We start from the raw sequence: 7,273 nt of genomic DNA, 5'->3' as shown, positions 1-7,273 counted from the left end.
CTCCTCGACAATGCTGGACATGCCTCAGGTGCAACTCTGATGAGGTAGATGATAAAAAAACACTTTTTATTGTCTTGCCAATCACTTAAGGATACCAGGAAAAATATGAACACGTCCAGCTGAGCAAATGTCAACTTATTAAAACCTAATGAAAAGGCAAGTTGGCTACTAAACAATGAAAATCTGGATATATTGACCAACATTTGCCACCTCATATAACAAAGCAGGATTCAAACTAAAATAACTCAATATTATGTGTATTACCCTGTGTTGTTAAATGCATGTACAAACGTCTCAGAATGTGACGACTCTACTCGCTACACTACTTCATCGGATCAAATTGATACAGGAAAGATAACATAAGCATAGAATGATCAAAAAATTTCCCAACGATGTTAGAACTGTTTGGTCGTTCCCTCCACGGGACTCGAACTCGTACCGCTGTGACATCTATGGCAACACCACCTGCACAAAGTCCAGAGACTTAGGCCAGTCGGTCAGCTAGGCTATAAAATACGGTTTCGCTGGCCGTGTAATTCCTCCCCGTATGATTAATCTAGGGCTGTAACTTAGTACACGATGTATGGTAGGAAGGGGCAGCTCATCTAGGTGTTGCTACGTAGGACAGAGGATAAAATTAACGATATATGTCACAACAAATATATATTATACAAACGTCTCGGAATGTGTGTCCTTTAGAGTGCGTATTTATTCAAAGAAACAAACGTATCAACAACTAAAATCAATTTAAATTATCTGTTTCGAAACACTAAAAAAGTAACAAAAAAAAATATTGCTATCGAGCGTTATGTCTTCTTCAGTATACTATTTTGGTTTGTTATTCAGTTGAATTTAAATGCAGTAAATTTTAAAGGCAAAATTCACATGGTACGACTAATTTGCATATTTACCACAGTTTCAAAAAAACGTTTGATATACGTATAAATACTATTACATGCGGTGTTTCTATGGAAAGTCATGAAACAACAAATAACGCGAAGCTGGAATCAAAATATAGCAAAGTTTTCAGACCAAGAGTGACCAAAATTATCAAAGATTATAAGGTACAAGGTACAAGGGATTTCTTTCAATCTTCTGTGCTATCAAAAATTATCCAACTGAGCCAGCTTCCGCATACTTTACGATAAATAAATTTCGTTGACTATGTAAATTTACTAGATACACTCCCCCACTATGCTCTAAACGTTGACGTACTCTCAAACAGTTTGAAATATAAAAAAAAGAACGGGGAACCGCTCTCGACCCACACGTGGTCTGGGAGTAGGCCAGAGCGTCAACACAGCAGCCTAGCCGCTGGTAGGACATACATGAATTCTTCGATCAGGTGTCCCGAAGGCTGAGCTCCGCTACTTTCTACTACTAACCGGCATTGCTAACTGAATCTCCGTAAGGGGCGGTCATGCGAGATCCGTAAGGATAGTCCGGACCGTAAAAACACCCAATCACCTATATCATCATAACATCCTTTTCGATCTACGCATACAACTATGTTATGCATCAGTGGTGCTGTGCAAAACCCTTGGCACCACAAAAGTATAAAGTCTCTTTTTCCTATTAGTACATCCACGTATCATTATACCTCATGGTTTTGTATGTGCGCTTTTTAAAAACAACCTTCATATAACACCTTTACCCACACATTAATGAGCAAAATTTAATTCTGATGCAAAACCATTGAAAAAAACCTTAAAAGAGGCAAATGCTTAACTTTCAAGACAGCACCATGGCCAGTGGCCACCAATCATAAATTCTATCAGTGCAAACGCTATCTCTATTAACACACGGTAACATATTTGGTGAAAAGAACTATGCGTATATGTAGGTTAATTTGCTTTCATTTGGATGCTTATGAAGTTTTATGATTTTCTGTTATTCCCATCCTTCACTTCTTCAACGATTATGCAATAAGGAAAACCCATTGATCAAATACTGACTATATGAGTATTGTAGCGTCTATTCTTCGGGGTCAATACTGTAATAGTTACCGGGTACGTTTTAACTTGTCTAAGCCTTGAATGAATAAATATTTGTTTCCAAATTGGTACACCTTCAAGTTGGTATTTTTCAGCACAGTATTATTTTGAAAATGTACTATTTTGATTTCGTTTTACTTAGCCCAGGTGGATGACAAGTGTGCAAAAATACACATAACCCAGGAAATTAACGTGGATGATACTTTAGAGTGCGTATTTATTCAAAGAAACAATGTATCAAAAATTGAAATCAATTTAAATTATATATTTCGTAACACAAAAAAGTATAAAAAAAAAAAAAAAGCGCTAACCAGCGTCATATCTACTTCAGTATTCTCCACTTCGAATATTATTCAGTTGAATTGAAATGCAGCAAATTTTAATGGCATAATTCACATGGTAGCACTAATTTGCATATTTACCACAGTTAAAAAAAACCCTTAAATATACGCGTACAGACTATTGCATGCGTTGTTTCTGTGGGAAGTAATGAAACAACAAATAACGCAAAACTGGAATCAAAATATGGCAAAGTTTTCAGGCCAAGAGTGACCAAAATTATTAAAGATTTAAATAGTGCAACAGCTTTTTTAAATGTTTAGTGCTATCAAAAATATGCAACTGAGCCAGCTTCCGCATACTTTAAGATAAATACATTTAGTTGACTATATAAAGTTACTAGACACCCTATCTCATCATAACATCCCTTGCGATCTAAGCATACAACTGTTATGCATCTTGCAGTGGTGCTGTGCAAAACCCTTGGCACCACGAAGGTATAAAGTCTCTTTTTCCTATTAGTACATTCACGTATCATTATACCTCATGGTTTCGAATGTGCGCTTTTTAAAAATAAAAGTCCTTTTGTAACTTATAAAACCCTTCATATAACACTTTTACCCACACATTGACGAATAAAATTTAAGTCTGATGCAAGACCATTGAAAAAAAACCTTAACAAAAACAAACACTTAATTTGCAAGCAAGCACCATGACCAGTGGCCACCAATCATAAATTCTATCAGTGCAAACGGTATCTATATTAACACACGGTAACATATTTGGTGAAAAGAATTATGCGTATATGTAGGTTAATTTGCTTTCATTTGGATGCTTATGAAGTTTTATGATTTTCTGTTATTCCCATCCTTCACTACTTCAACGATTATGCAATAAAGAAAACCCATTGATCAAATACTGACTATATGAGTATTGTAGCGTCTATTCTTCGGGGGTCAATATTGCAATAGTTACCGGGTACGTTTTAACTTGTCTAAGCCTTGAATGAATTAATATTTGTTTCCAGGTTGGTACACCTTCAAGTTGCAATTTTTACCACAGTTATTTTGAAAATGTATTATTAACGTGGATGGTACTTTAGAGTGAGTATTTATTCAAAGAAAGAATGTACCAACATTTAAAATCCATTTCAATTACATTTATGAAAAACAAAAAGAGTAAAAATCGCTGTGAGAGTCCTGTTTGTCTGTCGAACAGGACAGTGAAAGAAAACTCGCATAATTAAATTCGTTGAATTATGGTATGTTTGTACATATATGATGCAAATAAACGATAAATAGTAAAAAGAAAAAATCTATAATGGGATGGGGCTTAAGTAGGGAGTATCATGGAGGGTCCCGTCCTCGTGTACCTATCGATCTATGCATTAGCACTTTTTATGCACGAAACAACGGCGCTGCTTAAGAAACTGAGGCGGACATGTATGGTCACAAATACAGTATAGTACCCTTTCGAAACTCCACTTCTGTCCCCAGTTGTGAATATCATACATTTGATATGAATATTTGTGAAGTACAAGAAGGGCAAACATCAGAACATGTTTAGCACAAGTCCTGTCATTCTGATTATAATTTTTGTTGAGTAACAAAAAAAGTTAAAGCACTCTTTATATGGACATATCTTTCTGTGTTATGTTGTATGTTGAGGGAATTGAAAAAGTTTAATTTCATTGATTACTGAAGCCGAGAAAAAAAACTTTGTTTTTTTTTTCTTGAAATTCAAGCAAGATTTTTGAAAAGAAATACTATAACAATCAATACAACTGATTTCTGAAGTAAAAATTATAATGAATATATAAACCGTATCCAACTTCACACACATTAACAAGTTTTGTCCTGCTTCACCCTTTTCCCATTGTTAAAATTTGTTCAGTGTGGTGGATGCATTTTTCCCACAAACGGTTGGCATTCCAACAGAAACAAATTGTGCCCCTCTATTTGCAGACCTATTCCTTCATACTGATGAGGCAGACTACATAGGTGATCTGATCCAAAAGAAAGAATACTCAGTTTCCGCTATGAAACATAAAACATTAATCATTAAACAATCCTAGCTTTGGGGATTCGATACATCGCATCTATCCCAAACGACTTGAGGTAAAGGATACCACACTCTGCGAAGTCAGCATCATATATCGACCTACACTTAGAGATCGATGGTTAAGGAGAACTATTGACCAAACTATACGACAATTGGGATTATTTTTCATTCCGTATAGTAAACTTTCCTTTCATCTGTGGCAAGATTCATGCAGAACCTGCGTATGGAGTTTCCATATCACGACTCATACGTTATGCCAGAGCTTGCTGTAGCTGCACAGACTTTTTTTGTATCTGGCTAGACTTCTTACGATTAGGATTCTGAAACGGGGTTATGCTACAAGACTGAAGTAATCACTACGAAGTTCTTTGGTCGTAATCATGAACTCGTGGATCGTCAAGGTGTACGATTTGTTCAACGTGCCATATTTTTTTCTTTCTTCTTTCGTCTACCCTGGACTTGACTTTTTAAGAGCAACTTGGCCGGTGTTTCTAGAAAAGCAGAGGACGCTCACCCTACGGGTGCACCTGGTCCATACTCCCAGTTTTTAGTGGAGTCTGAATTGCTCGTTTACTTTTGTTACTTTGTATGTATTATTTTGTTCATTTTATTTTCTTTATTGTGTGTGTCTGTTTTCTATGTCTGGTCTTTGTCCCTGGATTACATTCTTTTGAATTTCGCTAGAATATTGGTTCTATTTATTACAGGCACTCTTTCAAGCTGTCCAAAAGTTAGTTTGCAATCATATTCAAAATTATTTCAACAGATTATTATCCTACGCTGTAATTATACTCAAACAGAACTAATTTTAGCTAAGAAAATGATTTCCTTGATCATATAAGATTTTTACCATTAGTCACTTTTTATCAGTTTGAATTTTCCCGCCAATTTTACTTGGTTAACCTCACTACCCTCAACTTCATTAATCATAAAATATTAATGATAATATGGAGATTTTGACTGACAATTTTATTAAGTGAAACATGTTTAGCACATTTAATGCACCCTGATACATTACTGGAAGAACTTCATTCCCTTAATTGTAATTTATTACCAAACATCCAAAAAGTAGTCCCTCAAATCTTCAGTTCATTTGAAGACTAGATCTTAATTTTATTTGCAGAAATAATAGAATATTATTGAGATGAGTAATTGCCAGAAACATATTTACAGGTTAAAAAACATGTATTGAATGATATGTAAGGAATTACATATGGACTATATTTTGTGTAGTGTTCAGAAACTGTAGGGAAATTTCAGACATGAACCAGCAACAAGGTATATGGCAAAGTGGACAAAAATCAATATTTTGAAATATTAGAAAATGAATTTTTAATATTACAAAATCATTTTTTTAATATTAGAAAAGATTTTGTAATATTAAATATTCATTTCCTAATATTACAAATTCCTGATATTGTAATACTATAAAACATCACACATTTCGTAATATTACTAATTGAATTTGTAATATTAGAAAAATGAATTTGTAATATTAAAAAAATGAATTTGTAATATTAGAAAATCACTTTGCAATATTGCAAAATCAGTCACATTTTTTAATATTACGAAATTATTTTTTAATATTAAAAAATCATAACTGAATACGACAAATCCATTTTCTAATATTAGAAAATCAATTTCTAATATTAAAAAATCATTTTTTAATAATAGAAATTCAATTGAATTTTTAATATTAAAAAATGATTTTTGAATATTAAAAAAGTGTTTTGTGATATAAGAAATCTAATTTGTAATATTAAAAAAATCATTTTTTTAATATTAGAGAATATTCATTTTTCTTCACTTTGGCTTGCCATAAAGGTATTTTGAAAAATCAAAAATTAAAAAATATCATTAAATTTCTCAACTCCAAGTATACAGAAATTATAATAGTATAATACACTTGTATAAATGAGACCTTTTCAACAATTATTATGTAGAATGTTACAATATGCTTACCTCACTAATTCTCAAAAGAATCAATAAACAACTATATTGACACACCATTCAAGCTTAACACTGATAGAGCTCTAAAGATGGATTTGGGATTAAATGTTTGACACAGGGTAAGAATTTGACCAGAAATGATGTGGCCCTTTTTTTGGGTTCTTATTCCTAATCACTACAAGTCACATACCATAAAATCAATCATTGTCACCATTTAATAGCACCTTGAAGTGTAATTTCAAAGAGATCTAAAGTTATTGTCCAGACAACAAGAAAATGTATGTATTTGGCCCTATATTAGTCTCTCATTCCTAAACAATCCCTCACAACCCCCAAAATTATGTGAAGCCTTCCTTTGGTGGTGTGGCACCTTAAGGTACAGTTGCAAAGAGATCAAATTAATTTTACTTAAATCATTGTCCAGACTTCAAGGAAATGCTTGGTTTCTGGCCCCTCATTCTTAAAAAGTTCAAGTCACAACCCAATATTCAATCCCATCTTTATTTTTTTGTGGAATCAGATATTGAGGTAACTATTCACATTTTCTCAAGTTATTGTCCTAACAATATATGGCCCTTCATTACTAAACACTTGCCTCCCGTATCTTCAGATTTTACGTTATCTTTTTTTATTGGGTTACTACATTATGTGTGTAGATTGTCTACATTTCACGTGTTCACATTTGGGCCATAATTTGGGATTTTTAAATCTACATACTGATGCGCCTGTATTTTTTTGCCAATATTCAACCCACAATCCCCTAAATTGATGTCTTCCAAGAAAATCAAGCCTTCCAGGAAAATCCTTGTTCTTGACCCCTAATTCCTACTATATGGTTCAAATCACTACCCCAAAAATCAACGATAGCATTCCATTGTGGCATGACACCTTTTAACTCATTTACATTTACTCAAGTAATAGTCCAGGCTTCCTTTTCAGGTATGGTAACCTATAATATTATTTCATAAAGATCTATCTAGTTACAGTAA

The sequence above is a fragment of the Perna viridis genome, chromosome 9 (assembly GCF_037379345.1).
Source record: "Perna viridis isolate PV_CMFRI_1.1 ecotype Kerala chromosome 9, ASM3737934v1, whole genome shotgun sequence".
NCBI classification, from domain to species: Eukaryota; Metazoa; Mollusca; class Bivalvia; order Mytilida; family Mytilidae; genus Perna; species Perna viridis.
This window is presented reverse-complemented; position numbering follows the sequence as displayed.